Source organism: Aulonocara sp. 'chitande type north' Nkhata Bay, linkage group LG13 (genome assembly GCF_057382095.1).
Source record: "Aulonocara sp. 'chitande type north' Nkhata Bay isolate Kocher_YH1m ecotype deep benthic linkage group LG13, A_spYH_male_GT1.1, whole genome shotgun sequence".
Taxonomy (NCBI): Eukaryota; Metazoa; Chordata; class Actinopteri; order Cichliformes; family Cichlidae; genus Aulonocara; species Aulonocara sp. 'chitande type north' Nkhata Bay.
This window is the reverse complement of record NC_141356.1, coordinates 1,977,624-1,993,726: the sequence shown is the minus strand read 5'-3', so window position 1 is coordinate 1,993,726 and position 16,103 is coordinate 1,977,624. Positions and strand designations below refer to the sequence as shown.

At 41.3% G+C, this 16,103-nt stretch overlaps 1 protein-coding gene and 1 pseudogene across 8 annotated transcripts in view; one reads left to right on the top strand and one right to left on the bottom strand.

The window, feature by feature from the left end:
• Positions 1-16,103, bottom strand: part of ltbp1 (latent transforming growth factor beta binding protein 1) — a 136,581-nt gene that overhangs the window by 87,011 nt on the left and 33,467 nt on the right. The gene's annotated exons all lie outside the window — the stretch shown is intronic.
• On the top strand, positions 2,553-3,479 carry LOC147315425 (uncharacterized; annotated as a pseudogene).

The following is a 16,103-nucleotide window of genomic DNA, read 5'->3' as shown; positions in this document are numbered from 1 at the left end:
ATTGGTGCTAAAGTACAGGGTGATATTAGTGATATTAAAGCCCTGTTTGTGGCACATTAGTATATGTGAGGGGGCAAACTCCTCAAGATGGGTGGTAACCATGGTGACCATTTAGAAGTCGGCCATCTTGGATACAACTTTTGTTTTTTCAATAGGAAGAGGGCCATGTGACACATCAAACTTATTGGTAATGTCACAAGAAAAACAATGGTGTGCTTGGTTTCAACGTAACTTTATTCTTTCATGAGTTATTTACAAGTTTCTCTTTGTTCACAGCCATTGACATGTCGAAGAGGTTAACATGTGAGGAGCGGATCGAAATTGTGTTGATATCTGGTGAACGCAGTAACCGGGTCATTGCAGAAGATTTCAATGCAAGACACCCTACGAGACCACCCATCTCCAATGCTACAGTTAACAAACTGCTTGCTAAGTTTCGTGAAACTGGTTCAGTGTTGGATTTGCCAAAATGTGGACGCAAGAAAACTGTCACTAATGAAGAAACATCAGTGGCTGTCCTAGCTTCACTCAGCAAGAGCCCACAGCATAGCACTCGCCGCATGTCACTGGAGAGTGGCATTAGTCGAACATCCCTTCGGAGGATATTGGCTACTCACAAATGGCACCCTTACAAACTCCAGCTGCTGCAGCATCTCAACGAGGACGACCCAGATCAGCGCACAGAATTTGCAGAATGGGCAAAACAAAAAGGTGTCCCGATCTGACCCCCTTAGACTTTCATCTTTGGGGTCATCTGAAGGCAATTGTCTATGGTGTGAAGATACGAGATGTGCAGCATCTGAAACTACGGATACTGGATGCCTGTGCTGGCATTTCTCCTGCGGTGTTGCTATCAGTGTGTGAAGAGTGGGAGAAGAGGGTTGCATTGACAATCCAACACAATGGGCAGCACATTGAACACATTTTATAAGTGGTCAGAAACTTGTAAATAACTCATGAAAGAATAAAGTTACATTGAAACCAAGCACACCATTGTTTTTCTTGTGACGTTACCAATAAGTTTGATGTGTCACATGGCCCTCTTCCTATTGAAAAAACAAAAGTTGTATCCAAGATGGCTGACTTCTAAATGGCCACCATGGTCACCACCCATCTTGAGGAGTTTGCTCCCTCACATATACTAATGTGCCACAAACAGGACTTTAATATCACCAACCATTCCCATTTTATCACGGTGTATCCATATAAATGGCCCACCCTGTATAATATTCTGTACTATAACTACTTCTAACAGCTAACATATAATTCAATTCAATTCAATTTTATTTATACAGTGCCAAATCACAACAACAATCACCTCAAGGTGCTTTATATTGTAAGGTAGACCCTACAATAATACTAAAATAAAAAATAAAAACCCAACAATCATATGACCCCCTGTGGACAAGCACTTTGGCAACAGTGGGAAGGAAAAACTCCGTTTTAATAGGAAAAAAACCTCCGGCTGAACCAGGCTCAGGGAGGGGCAGCCATCTGCTGCAACTGGTATACACAGCAGCTGCTTTCCATCTACATAACCATGAACTGAAACAGCAGGTCAATCTGCCTGTCTTTAAGCAGTAACTGAGAAGAGGTACATTTTACGTTAAATTTAATCATTTGAATTAAGGATACTGTCTTGAACATTGGGTCGTTTTACACCGTAATTCATATCAATATTAGCCCTTAGTATTTGAATACTAAATTTAACACTTATTAGACTGGATATAAGCTGGCTGTCTTGACACACTGTGATTGTAGTGTTTGTGTATTCCTTCAGCACATAAAAATAGTACATCTATTGGAGCTCCCAAATGCTGGCACAGAACTATGGTAAAAATAAAGTCGGTATGAATATAGCTTAGGGCACTGATCATTGTTTGGTCAGCTGTCAGTGATCAGAGGCACTAGGCATCCTCTACATCCTTTATTATTAAAAACAATGGTGTGAATGCTCGTGTACTCCAGGCTGATACACTGTACTTCCCATTCTTTATCTTCTCAATTGACCAAACTTCACGCCGTCAACCATGTTTACTGCTTAATGAAACAAATAAATGCCTGAGCTACATTCAGACAAATGGGACATGTGCTCTTAATTGCCATCTTTTAGTCCGACATTTCGGAAGATTAGCAGCTTAGCTCAACGTTGTTACAGAGATCAATGTTTGAGATCTCAAAAAAGACAGATTGGAAGGCTGCAGATTTGAACATGAGGACTTTCTGGTGTTAACAACATATAAAAAGAGGAATAATGATTATTTCTTTTCCACATGCATTCTTGCCGCAACCAAGTCACAAGAAACTGCCCCTGTCCAGAAAATCATCTCACACACTTCCATATCGAGCATTGGCTTTAAGTGGCTGAGTGCATCAGCATTTTTTTAGTCATGTTTGAAATGCCATGAAGTCTGGAGTTTTGACTTAATTTTGTAAAGTAATCAGATGTTTTATCTCTAGAAGTCTTTCAAGTTGCCCGTACAACCATTAAGATTAGTAGTCTTCTGGAGGTACTGGTCCGTGTGTGTGGGCTACCATCAACTAGTGTAGCCAACCTTTACATGGAGGAGGTGGAAAGACACGCTCTTTGCTCTTTTAAAGGGACAGTACCTAGCCACATGTTGATGACACTTGGGTCAAAATCAAAACCCAAGAAGTAGAAGCCTACACTGCTCACATCAACTCTATGGATAAAAACATAAAGTTCACCAGGGAAGACACAAAGGATAACAGTTTGCCATTCCTGGACTGTGCCATGCGTATTCAAGAGAATGGAACCTAAACATTGAAGTTTACCGGAAGCCCCACACACACAGGGACCACCACCCTCTGGAACACAAACATGGAGTAATCAGGACCCTACAACACCGGGCAGAAAATGTTCCCTCTAAGCCTGAGGGGAAAAAGAGGGAACACTCACATGTAAAGGAAGCTCTTAAAACATGGACTTCCATCAAATCAACAAAGATGCACAGAAAAGAAGATCAGACACCAACTAGGAAGGGCCAGAAAGGCAAACGCAACAATATTGTCATCCCCTATGTGACAGGTTTATCACAGAAACTCTTCTCCAAGCACAACATCCCAGTGTACTCCAGACCCAGCCACACACTCAGACAAAAAATGGTTCATTCCAAGGACAAAGCTCCTAAACACAAACTTAATGTAGTGTATGCTGTACAGTGTAGCAAGGAATGCTCAGACCTCTACATTGGAGAGACCAGACAGCCACTTCATAAACACATGGCACAACATAGAAAGCCACCTCGACAGGACAAGACTCGGCGGTCCATCTGCATCTAAAGGACAAAGATCACTCTTTCGAGAATGCCAGTGTTCATATTTTGGACAGAGAAGACATTTGGTTTGAAAGAGGAGTGAAAGAAGCCATTTATTTCCAATATGAGCGACCATTTTTGAACAGAGGGCGGGGCTTACGACACCAACTGTCTGTCTTTATTCTGATGGACCAGACATGAGATCTGTAAGTGATTTGTCAGAGCATCCTCAATCCCAACACTTAACATACCAACAATTTGTCACGTCCCAATTAGGGCTGCCACAAACGATTATTTTGATAGTCGACTAGTCACCGATTATTTTTGCGATTAGTCGACTAATCAGATCATCATCCATTGGACGTAAAACGTACAGCTTATTGCACCAGCAGCATCTGCTCTTATATAACTATCATTAGCTTACAGCTTTAAGTGTTTACGGTATGTGCTCACTAAAAATAAAGACAAGATGATAGTTTATTAAATTTTAATGAAATTTGCAGATTCTTTCGGTGAAGTTTAATAAACTCCTTGCTATCTAAAATATAACAGGACACCGGAGTATATTCTCGAGAATCTCACACTTCTGATAATCAGTTGTTTATTCAGCTGTGTAAAAACTATAACTTTAATCTCAGCCAAACCGATTTACTCAGGAACAAATAAAATATTAAAAAAGCCAAACAATAACATTTTGAAGTTATCTAAGTGACTTATATATATTTAACCTGAGTAGCGACAGACGGCAGTGGGTTTGAAAACGATTTGCCGGGAGTCCGGTGCTCTCATGGGCTCCAGTGAGCCTTGCCCCCGGCTAGCTATCGAGCTAGTGGGCAACAGACGTCTCCGAAAATGTCGGGGCGCTTTTGAAAATATGTGGTGTCTTGATAAACTGAGCAGATATTTGAGGTTTACACAGCTACATTCTCACCTGAAAATATGTTAAACGTTTATTTTGTGACCCAGAAAGAATAATAAGAGTAATATTAAAACTAACTAGCTGCCGCCATTGTTGTAAACTGAGCTGGGCTGCGCTATGAATTCTGGGACACAGCTTCTTCTTCTTCTTCGGGGTTAACGGCAGCTGGCATCCTTGTACATGCAGTGCTGCCATCTTCTGTTTCAGTCCGTTATTACACTCTTAAATCCTTCTACTTATTCCTGCGTCTTTTGTGATCTTACAAAGCTTCAAACGACGCGTCGACTATTAAATCAGTCGTCGACGATTTTGATAGTCGACATAATCGTGACTAGTCGACTAATCGTGGCAGCCCTAGTCCCGATACGTCTCATAGTAACGCAAAAGGTAACCTTCCCTATGCTATGCTCCAGATTGTGGATGGAATCCAATAGAATGATGCTCCTGGCAGTAACACACGTTCCAGCCATGTATTCCAGCCCTAACCTTAACCACAACCTTAACCATATCAGATAGTTTTTTCCAAAGCGATTCATGATGAGAAAGCAAGATAAATTTACATGTGTAGATCCAAACAGTTCTCATGTTTCCAAACGTGTAACATACCGACGATTTGTCACATAGCGTCGGAATGTTACTTTTTGGCATGGGAACGTGTTGGATTTGTTGCTGTAATTATATTTTTTCAAACTGTGAAACAAATTGAATAACATTCATCCATCTAATGTTGGGTTTAGTGGTGGGGAACAACTTTTACTTTGTGCAGCACTCTCTCTGTGACTGTTTCACCCAGTCAGAGCAAGCAGCTTCCAAGAACCACTCGCTGAGTGGTCGGGTAATACACATTTTTATGTAGCAACTGAAGGTTGCCAGGCAGTCGATCGATCTAAGATAGCAATAATAATGACACAGAGCGAAATGTAAAAATAACATAAAAAATAGTACAGAATATTAAGCAATAACGGATAAATGAAAGGTTTTGCAGAAATTAAATTGCATTTGAACAAAAACAAAACTGTCATCAAAAAAGCAATTAAAAATAAAATAATTCTTATAAATTAAAATATGTAATATTATTAGTAATTATACAAAGTTTTGGATAACTCCTGTTGGTGGCTTTCAAAGAAAATGTCATTAATACAGTACACACAGCACATTATACTGTATGTGCAGAAGATTTAACACTAATGGAAAATGATATGTCCTTCTCCGGGACTGGAAAATGAGGGATACAAGGAGAGTGCATGGCCACAGAAAGAAGATGATAACATGGAGGGAGAGCCATTTGTCAACCAGACATATTTTCATCCCTTTCATATGATAGGCCTCCTGCCACAGTATAAATAAACAGAAAGTGATAGCCTTGTACATAGCTCAGCTATGACCCTGTAAAGTCTTAAATAGCTCTTCTGTTCAGATTATGCAGCAGGCTAATGCAGAACTGTACTGTAACTTTTCACACCTCATTGTATGAAATGTTTGCTTGTACGATGCAGTCATGAAAACATTTTGTGGTTGAAGGGTTACAATTATCTGTTAAGATAAATTTGTGTCTGTGTACTCACAGTGGACACAATAGCGTATGTAAAAAAGCTTTTGTGCATGCTTGTTTATATAAACTGACCAGCATCTAGTTTGTTATGGAGGTGACAGGTGTTGTAATCTAAATTGAGACAGGCAAGGGGAGCATATTTGACTTTGTTTACTGCTCACTCCCCTAAATGAAACCTATAAAAACATGTAACCTTTCAAATCTGCAGCCAAGAAAAGCACTGTGTGTGTAAAAAAGATTTGTGTGTGGACTTAGCCAAAAAAACCCTGCAAGTTACAAGTACGAATTTTGACCCTATTTCTCTTCCTTTCATCTGATTGGTCAATGTCATGTCAATCACAAATGTAACAATCCAATCAGAGAACAGATGGGTTTGGCTGTCGGAGGGGCGCTTTTTTGAGCTGCAGGTCCTTGAAGGGTAATACAGTTTGAAGCTAGAGGATCTCTATATAAATACCCGATAGAAGCTAGGTCCCCTAACTTTCAGCAGCTGTTGAAAGGAAAAAGTTGTGGTATATCAGTGGTTAGAAATACTTATTACTACTTATTACTTTAGGATTATTTTAACACAAAGTCAGGGCTGACCCGGGACCATTGCTGTGAGTCACAGTGCGCAGCATAAAAGTCCTTTCACATCCGACGCAGGATGTGCTGCTAATGCTAACTGCTAACTAAAAGCAAAGGATCCAGAATTTGTTGCTGGCTGCTGGGCTCTGTGGGTTTTTGCAGCAGCTCTACCTGTACTAGATGCACCTGCTCCTTGTCGTTTCTATCTCTGACTTTATGTCCTCTACAAGAGTTTCTCTTTTTTTGCTAGTTCTTCAAATGTTCAATAAAAACATGTATGCTAATTCGTAACGAAGAAAGCTTTGTAATGAAGACTGTCATTTCCAAAACACTGCCCCCCCCCCCCCCCCCCCCGCGGTCCGCAGCGCTGTTGAAAAGGCTGTGGAAGTCCCTGTATTAAACACATAGTCCTGTGACACAAAAATCACCAAACTTGGACGACCACAGACTGTTTTCCTTCGTGGTGATGAAGGAAAACGCTGGGTTGGCATGTAAAAGGGCATTTATTCCCTTCAAAGACCTACAAAGTACAAAATATTTATGACCACATTTTGAGCCCATAATTTTCATCCTGCCTCAAGAAAATATCATGACTGCATTCACTGGCAATGAGTGCAACAGTAAAATAAAGAAATTATTTAACAAATAAAAAAAAGACAAAAGTTTGGAGGGTGTCCAGTGATTGTTACAAAAGCCTGCTGGTCTTGAATATCAGATTGAACTATTTCCACACAAACAGATCGGTGAGTGAGGTGCGTACGTGTGTGTGCCTGTGTGTGCGTGCATGCATGTGTGTGTGTGAGTGCGCATTCATATCTTTGTGGGGACCAACAGCCCTTATGGGGACCAAAATCCTAGTGACTAACCTAATGGTTAGGTTTAGGGAAGGGGTTAGGCTTTTCATTTTTCATGGTTAGGGTTAGGGTAAACGGCTAGGGAAAGCATTATGTCCCCACAAGATATGAATAACCAACAAGTGTGTGTTTGTGTGTGAGACAGAGAGAGAGAGAGAGGAGGGAGGGCTGAATCTGTTCACTTTCGGCCTTCAATGCTGTGGCCACAATCACAATCCAGTGCCGACCTCCAGAACTAGCTGTCCAAGTCTTCCCCACAAGAACTGACATACTCTGGTCTACCGAAATGAACCCGCTGAACCTCACAAGTGCCCTCACACATACTAGTGAAGGCAGTCGGACTTCAAGGAGGGAAAGCAGCAATATCTACACTGAATAAGATCTGATAAGATCAGATCAGAGTTTCAGTAATAATCTGCAAAGACTGTTTAATGAACCCTGGCAGAAAGTACAAGACAGCAGTTGAGAAATCAAGACCCGTATGCCAAATTTGGTCCTCTGTCAAAAGGATTCAGTTCCTCAATAACAGTAAAGGTTTCCACTATGATTGCTTTCACCACAACTTGCATTCTAAAAAAAATCTGCTTTCAGTTTTTCAGATTATATTTTTCCATTTGTATTCCCTAACTATGGCAGTACCATTTCTCTCTCTCTCTCTCTGCACTACATCCAACAACTTCTCTTTTGGACATGGTGGGTCTGCATGTACTTTGTAATGTGTACATGCCGTAGAAAACCTGCAAGTTTCACATGACTACATGATCAGAACTAAGAGAATTTTCCTCTGTTAGTCTCTAAAGAGCATGTGTGGGCTGTCAAATGACCACTAAATTAGTCCTAATGATCACAACAATGATTAAGAAAGGAAACCGATAGCTTATTCCCTTCAGTGCAGTTTTTCTAGAGTAGTGTGGTCACTTGACTTAATGAGCCAACACTTTGCTCAGGCACATTGTTAATGAAGGTTTTCATGAATAAATTATATAATTATATAGCGCTTTCCTACTCTACAACTTACCTCATTCATACAAGCACTTTTATTTGATGCGTAAGTGCTTTCTATCTAACATCCACACATATTCACACTCCGACTTTGGGTTTGGACATTTGGCATGCAGACTGGCGAAACCAGGGATCAGTTAGCAGATGACCTTCTATACCTCCTGGGCTACAGCCAAGCCAACTTTTCTAACATAGGTTATGAGGCTCCTAACACCATGGCTTGGTATTATTTTCACCTTGTGAGACTGTGTGTGCAACATCCTGGCAAAATGTGGTCCTGGATAGAGTTAGTGAAGCAGGGACTACTACAAAAATGGTTCTGGGTACTTTAACAGATATTTGCATGTTTATCCATTTGGACACATTTTGTCAACATCACTGCTCAAACAGGAAATCTCAGTCTTTATATGTGTTTGGTTAAAATTTATATATGTGGTCCAAGATCTCAAGTGTTCACGTTTTTTTATAAATTCCTGAAGTTCAAATTCAGTCAGTCTGAACCTGTGTTACATGTTTTAAATTGTTATGAAACTACAGTAGAAATGTAATGTTCTCAGTTGCAGTCACTCAAACTTCTATTTCTAAAGTGTAACTGTGTTCAGTTCTGGCATACTCAAAGGGTAGTGACTTGTCAGTTACACAGTGGACCAACTCTTAAGCGCGCTCTGTTTTATCGTCCTTTTGGACTCTAATAGGAACCATCATTTTAAAAAATGACCTACATGTTGTAAGATTAGCAATGAACTCACCTAAAATCTACTGGGGTCACTGATGAAGAGAGTGGAGCAGAAGGGTTTTTTCTTAGACTCCTATACAACCAGATTGTATAAATAAGAGTGCAGGTTTAAGGCACTTCCGCTTACTGAAATTTCCAGAACCGGAAACTACATCTATTAATCACACATAAACTGACTGAGGCTTTCACAGTACTAAATATGAAAGGTCTTAAAAAAACAGACACAACAAGCCCTGGCGCAGGGTGCCACCAGTGCATCGAGCCACCTGGGGGGCTCTTCAACTGGTGGGAGAGGCTATTACATCTTGCAGGAGGTCTCCTCTCTTCAGGAACTCTCTCTGCAGGAGGGGGAGATATAGGAGAGGTGGAGGAAGATCTCAGCCTGGGCGTCTATTGTCTTGTGTAGTCTGGAAGATGAGTGGATGACGGGGTGGGTGCAGTTTTCTCTGTGGTGGGGTCGGGTGGGCTGTCCCGGGCTCTGTGGGGCCAGGCGGCGCTGCCGAACTGGGCCCCGGTCTGGATGGGCCTGGGCCCCCTTTCCCTGGCGGGTCGCGGAGTATGGGGGTGCCTACTGGGGTCAGCAGGGGGAGCTGGCCCCAGGGAGGGGTCACTTGCCCCTCCCTTCCTTCCCTCTCCATCTCCAGCTGCCTCCCTCTTCCCGCTCCACCACAACCACCCACACATTCAAGGCCCATATTTAGCAAGTGAAAATAAAATAAAATAAACAATAAAAGGTGAATCAAATAGACCATTACAGCAAGGCTGGGATGGTCCATTTGGTAAATCCGTTGGGCATCTTTCTTCGCCTTTAGACAACAATTCTGATGGCAAAAGAGCCAAACGGGACAGGCAAAAAAACAAAGAAAAAAGAATTAAATGATTCAGGTCTTTACAAAAAGAATGAGGCAATACAGTGCCATTCACCAGCTAACGTTCCAACTGAAGGCATTCTAGACAAGCGCAATATTTTGAACAATTATAAGATGGATCCTATCTGTAAACATTTCTGTTTCCACTCCAATCTTAAAACCACTAGACATTTTTCAAAAATGGAGACTTTATGCACAACACACAGCCAACTGCTTTTTGTGCCATTTATGCTGTTTTCCTATTCATCATTAGAGGGACAAAAGAACAAATACATTCACAACATTCTTGTTAACTCATTACTGAAACATTGGTTGGGAAATTACATTCAACACATCCAAGCAGCATCAAAGCCAAAAAACAAATACTGTGAACTGCAGACGTGACCCAACAAGATTTCCATGTACGCTGGACAAATTTGTATCTTTTTGAAACAAATTTTCCAACACAAGGCTTCTAACGCTTTAGCTTGGTATTAGGTTTTTGGATACAGGACTGGATTATATACTGATTATATACCATCTGGCCGGGGATTTTAGGTTTGCATGTTCTAAGTAGGCTAGACAGAGGATGAGAGTGGGGCACGGTGGGAATGCTGCTACACAAGTAATCCCAAAAGGAGGGTTTACATGAAGAGGATGTGGGACAATTCGATACCCAAAAGCAAAAAAACTAGTAGCTAGGTGTTTCTACATTTAAACGAAGCAACTGCTAGCTCAACTAGAGATTGATGAGGTACAACATAAATGCTAAAGCAAAAGGGAGTTTGGACATCAGGTCAGGGGGGAGATACCATCATCCTCACCATCGAAGATTGAGTACCATGCCCCATGAACAACTGGTGCGTTGAAGACATTGAATGTGAAAGCCCTCGGTAAGTGTAAAGATGTGAATGTAGCATTATGGACAAACCCTACTGCTACCAAGACGGAAAGCAGCCAACTCATCTACATTACAGCAGCAGTGATCACTGAGATGTTTGGCTACAAGATGAACAGCCACAAGGAGCCGTACCCTCCATGGACACGGAGACTAGAGGCCAAGATCAAGTTAGCACAGTGGGAATTTAGCCAACTATCGGAGCTGCAAAAACACATGATCAGAAAAGGGATGCCAGCTTGGCCAGCTTATTTTCCCAAAGGCACTAATCAGGGCAGCACAAGAACTAGCTCATAGCTAATATTGCATACTCCCTGTATATTATCACTGTGACAGTGTTGCAACTACTTGCACTTTAAATTCTAATTACACCCACACATAAACTACAAGTGCTACAAAGCACTTGTTTTACTAATTTATTACTTTCTTTTTAGTTGTGTGAGGAGAACCTGCAAAGTAAGAGTTTCATTGCTCTGCATAACCATCTGTGTTTTGGCATGTACATGACAATAAACTTCTCGAATCTTGATAGATAAATATATAGGGGACTATTTTTTCTTTTGCCAGGTTGAGGATGGGATTTTGGGGTGTAGGTCAGAGCATGGAGAGCTAAGGAGGGGAAGGGCTTCAGATTTAGGCGGAGCAATGTGCAGAGGCTGCAAGTTTGGTGATGTGGACGTGATGATAAACTCTATACAATAATTATTTAAAATGTGTTTCTTGCATTTCTGTAGCCAGCTGTAAGGTCAGTTTTCCAATTCAGGCAATCACCTGAAATTTAAAACTGACCTGTTTTTATTTTGTCATTATTTTAGTGCAATTAATCCTGATGTTATCCAAAAGTTATTTTCAACCTTTCAGAACGTTCTTATTCTATTTTTTTTAGATGTGTTAGTTGTCACGTTATTTGTTGTACCCTTTGTTTATCAGTTTTGATTAGAAATTATGCCTTTGCCATTATTCCTACTGTTGCAGGAGCGGTTAAAATGACCACTTCTGGAGATTTTGGAACACTAGCAGTTCTAGTGATAAGGTCTCTTGTAAATCTGAGCTTACGTTAAGTGTTTTACTTTTCTCTGTTTTTGACAGAGGCAAATGGCATACCCCCAAAACAACATAACAATCCATGTAATAATCCAGGTTGTGTATCAGTTAAAAAATGTGTAGATATGTGTAGATAAATTTGGTCAGCATTGTTGTAGAAAAAAATATTAATTATCTGTATTCCACACAAATGACCTAACAAGGAATGGGGAATTAATACTATATTTTGTATTGTACTCTATGACATAACCACTCTTCTGCTTGAACCAAAAGGAGAATAGGTCCTTGTGAGAGATAAATGCTTTCTGCAAATCAAGAACAGCTTTCGAGGACACAGGTCTGGTAGCAATTATGTGTGCCTGTGCAGGACATTAAACAAAAAACTCCTCTTAACGTTTTGCAGAGTGCATCTTAAACACTGCACACAAAATGTGTTCATTAACATACTAGAAATATTCATCTTCTAACATGCCAACATTAAGCGGACACGCTGGTCATTCTGGACATTTCCATCAACATTTTGCTGTAACACAAACCTGAAAAGGGGAAAATTGTTTTAAATCTACTTTCAACAATTGGACCAGACAAGGCATCGGGACAGTTTTTATCGTGTCTGATGCGACTGCACTTTCTCCAGTCATCTGCTATAGTGACAGGCAAACCAAACCCAAGTCTTACCCACAGCTTTAGTTAATGGCATTTCAAGTCCACATATGAAAGTGCCGGCAGAAATTTTACCTATTATTACACTGACTGCTGGAGAAGGAGAGTACTGGCCATCCAAACTGCAATAACAGTCTTCACAGTAAGCAATCCATGTTTGGAAAAACACACTGAACAGTCCATGTGTTTGTATCAGCAATACAGTTTGTTTGCAGGCCTTATCATTAACCATATCAAGGATTTCTACTAATCATCAGCAGATTATATTCGTTAGTATCTCCCGGACTCCAACTATGAGAAGTTACAAAGGAAAAAAAGCAACGGTGTCCATTGATACTTTATATCAAGACTCTCCATGCGCTCAACAATATTCCAGATGTGGAAAACAACATTGTTAGAGGCATGGGCGTGTTGCCAAGTGGGTCACTCTTGAAGTTGAAACATGGAAAAGTTGTGCAACAATCTCCTGGCATCACTTCTAAAATAGGTGAAAATAAAGCCAGAGCTGCCTTCAAATGAAACGTGAGTTTCTGACAAACGTAATGTGAAATCTTTAGAATATTTCCACTTTCAAGGTCACTGACAGCACGAGACGTTAGCCTCAACTTTAACAACACTCTAGTTTTCACACAGTCATGCTCATCCTGTACATTCCACAACATACCCACTCAACATCGCGCCTTAGACACTAGGAGGGGGGGGGGACATCTTCCTGCACCACTGTTTCTCATACCCTGTCTGAGACGGGGGTCTGCAGAAAGTTTGTCCTGGGCTTTGGCATCGTCCCGGTTTGCTGCTGGTTCAGGACGGCTTATGCTCGCTGGATGCTTCTGCCCCTCCCAGGGATGTGGGTTGCTTGTTGAGGTTGGGTGTTGTCGTGTGGTCGTTGGCCCTTTCTCTCGGTGGATTCAGGTGGCTTGGACCTCCTCCTTGTCGAAAGGGGGCTCTGCAGGACGCCTGGTGATTCGTGGGTGCCTGGGCCCCTGGGAGCCTGTTCTTGACTCGCACCGGGGTGGTCAGTATCTAGTGGAGTTTACTGCATTTCACCTTTGGTAATGTCGATTCTCACCCCATGTAGGGCGTCCCTCCCTCTCCTGCTTGGATGAATATGCAGATGTTACAGAGATGTACGGACTCAGATCTTCGGTACTCTTGGGGGCTGCAGATGGTACGGTTGTCCTGGTTCCATCTCTTTCTGCCTCTGGCTCTGGGGGACAGATATTGCGGCTTCCCACCCTGTTTATCAAGTATGTTTGTGACAAAGACACATACAGAAACACTGACTCTCAATCTCTCACTCACATCCACACTCACACAACAAGTGAAAGGTGGGACCCAAATGCAGACACGGTAGGAGACGGAACTGAGTTTTAAACAAAAGGCGAGCCATTTATTTGGCTGACAAAACATGAACACAAAAACAAAGCAAGAGTGAACAGGGCAAATCCTAACCTGAAACCCAAACTGGGAAATAACTAAACAATTATGAAAACTCTGACGAGAGACACTGATATGAAACTGAACAGGTACATGCGACTATGGAACTATGAAATAAACCAAACATAAACATAAACCTGATCAGTACAAAGAACTCTGAGACATGACATGGCTAGACATGAAAGCAAACAGACAACCTGACAAAGACTGAAAGAAAACACACAGACTAAATACACACAGGAGGTGTGTGGGGAAACAGCTGACTAGAATGACATTATGACACCATGGGGAAAGGTAACAATAAGCACAATGAAAGACTTTCAAAATAAAGCAGGAACATAACGGGACGCAGACATGACACATGACAGGTTAAGACACATGAACCAACAAGGGACTAGGGATGGGTACCGGTATCCGGTGCCATGATGGCACCGGTTCTGACATAAACGGTAGTAACCAGACCGAAAAGCAGCGCACATTTCGGTGCTTTATTTCTGTGCTTTTTTTTCCTGAGCTGTGATACACTTTAGATTCTAGCCAATCATTTTACGTTTCCGAGGATAGTAGGCGGGGCCAGGTACGTGCGTTCTTTTAGAGCAGAGCTACAGATTAAAAATGACCAAGGCAAAGCGGTCAAAAGTCTGGCTGTACTTCACAGCAAAATATGCAAACTCAGCAGCCTGCAACAAGTGCTTTAAGCTGATACTGTGATACTGTCAAAGGAGGTAACACCTCGAATCTGATGAAACACCTGGCGACGCATAGCGTTTTTTTTAAAAGCCAAGAAATGCGCCGTATTTGATAGCTTGCTGTGAGACCTCACACCGAGCACATCTACTGCGGGTGGGTTGTCTGTTATCGGACCCGGAGTTAGCAACATCCCCCAAAAACACAAAGAGGAGAGTCCTGGCCCCTAGCCCTGCCAGTGTAGCAGAAATGATGACGGATGATGATGGCAGCAGCAGCCGTTCTTCTCTGCGTGAGTAGCTTCATGTTGTTCGTGTGTAATTTACGTTGAGTAGGCTAACCACGTTATTACATTAATGCATGTAAGGTGAACTAGCAAACATCATCATAGCTACATGCGGCTGTCTTCTTGTTTGATGGCAGATACTCCCTTCACCCTGGCCAAACAGGCTAAAATGACCAAAGAAAAAGTGGAAAACAGTTAAACATGAGAGGTTTTTGGACAAAGTTTGTGTTTTTTCCATTGTTTAAGCACTGCTTCCAGCTAAGAGTGATACCATATATGCCCCATAGCTGCAGAAAAGGCTAACATTGTTATCTTTTTACAAAAAAAACAGCTGAACATGAGAGGATTTTGGACCAATTTTGTGTTCTCCATTCTTTAAGCACCGGTTTGAGCACCGGTTTAAGCACCAGCACTGTTTCAAAAGTACCAGTTTGGCACCGGTATCGGATAAAACCTAAACGATACCCATTCCTACAAGGGACACAGGGGTGATGACATAAAGGGATCTAATAAACAAAGAACTCAAACCGAACAACCTTGGAGCTTAAGATGACTAAATAAAGTTAAACAATGAACATCACAATACACAGTGTTGGGAAGGTTACTTTTAAACTGTATTCCACTACAGATTACAGAATACAGAATACATGCCCTAAAATGTATTTTGTAACGTATTCCGTTCCTTACTCAATGAGAGTAACATATTCTGAATACTTTGGATTGCTTAATATATTATCATGCTTTTTACAACTACATGAATGTACTATTGCTGTGTGATTTATTACTATTACTGAAGGCTACTTGCTATACCAATACCAACTAGATTTTTAAATCTTAATATAAAATGAGTAACAGTAGGGTGGACGGCTGCACTTTTAGCAGCAATCTCATATAGGAAACTATTCCGTACGTATACAGGGTGGGCCATTTATATGGATACACCGTAATAAAATGGGAATGGTTGGTGATATTAAAGCCCTGTTTGTGGCACATTAGTATATGTGAGGGGGCAAACTCCTCAAGGTGGGTGGTGACCATGGTGGCCATTTAGAAGTCGGCCATCTTGGATACAACTTTTTTTTTTTTTTTTTTTTTTTTCCAATAGGAAGAGGGCCATGTGACACATCAAACTTATTGGTAATGTCACAAGAAAAACAATGGTGTGCTTGGTTTCAACGTAACTTTATTCTTTCATGAGTTATTTACAAGTTTCTCTTTGTTCACAGCCATTGACATGTCGAAGAGGTTAACATGTGAAGAGCGGATCGAAATTGTGTTGATATCTGGTGAACGCAGTAACCGGGTCATTGCAGAAGATTTCAATGCAAGACA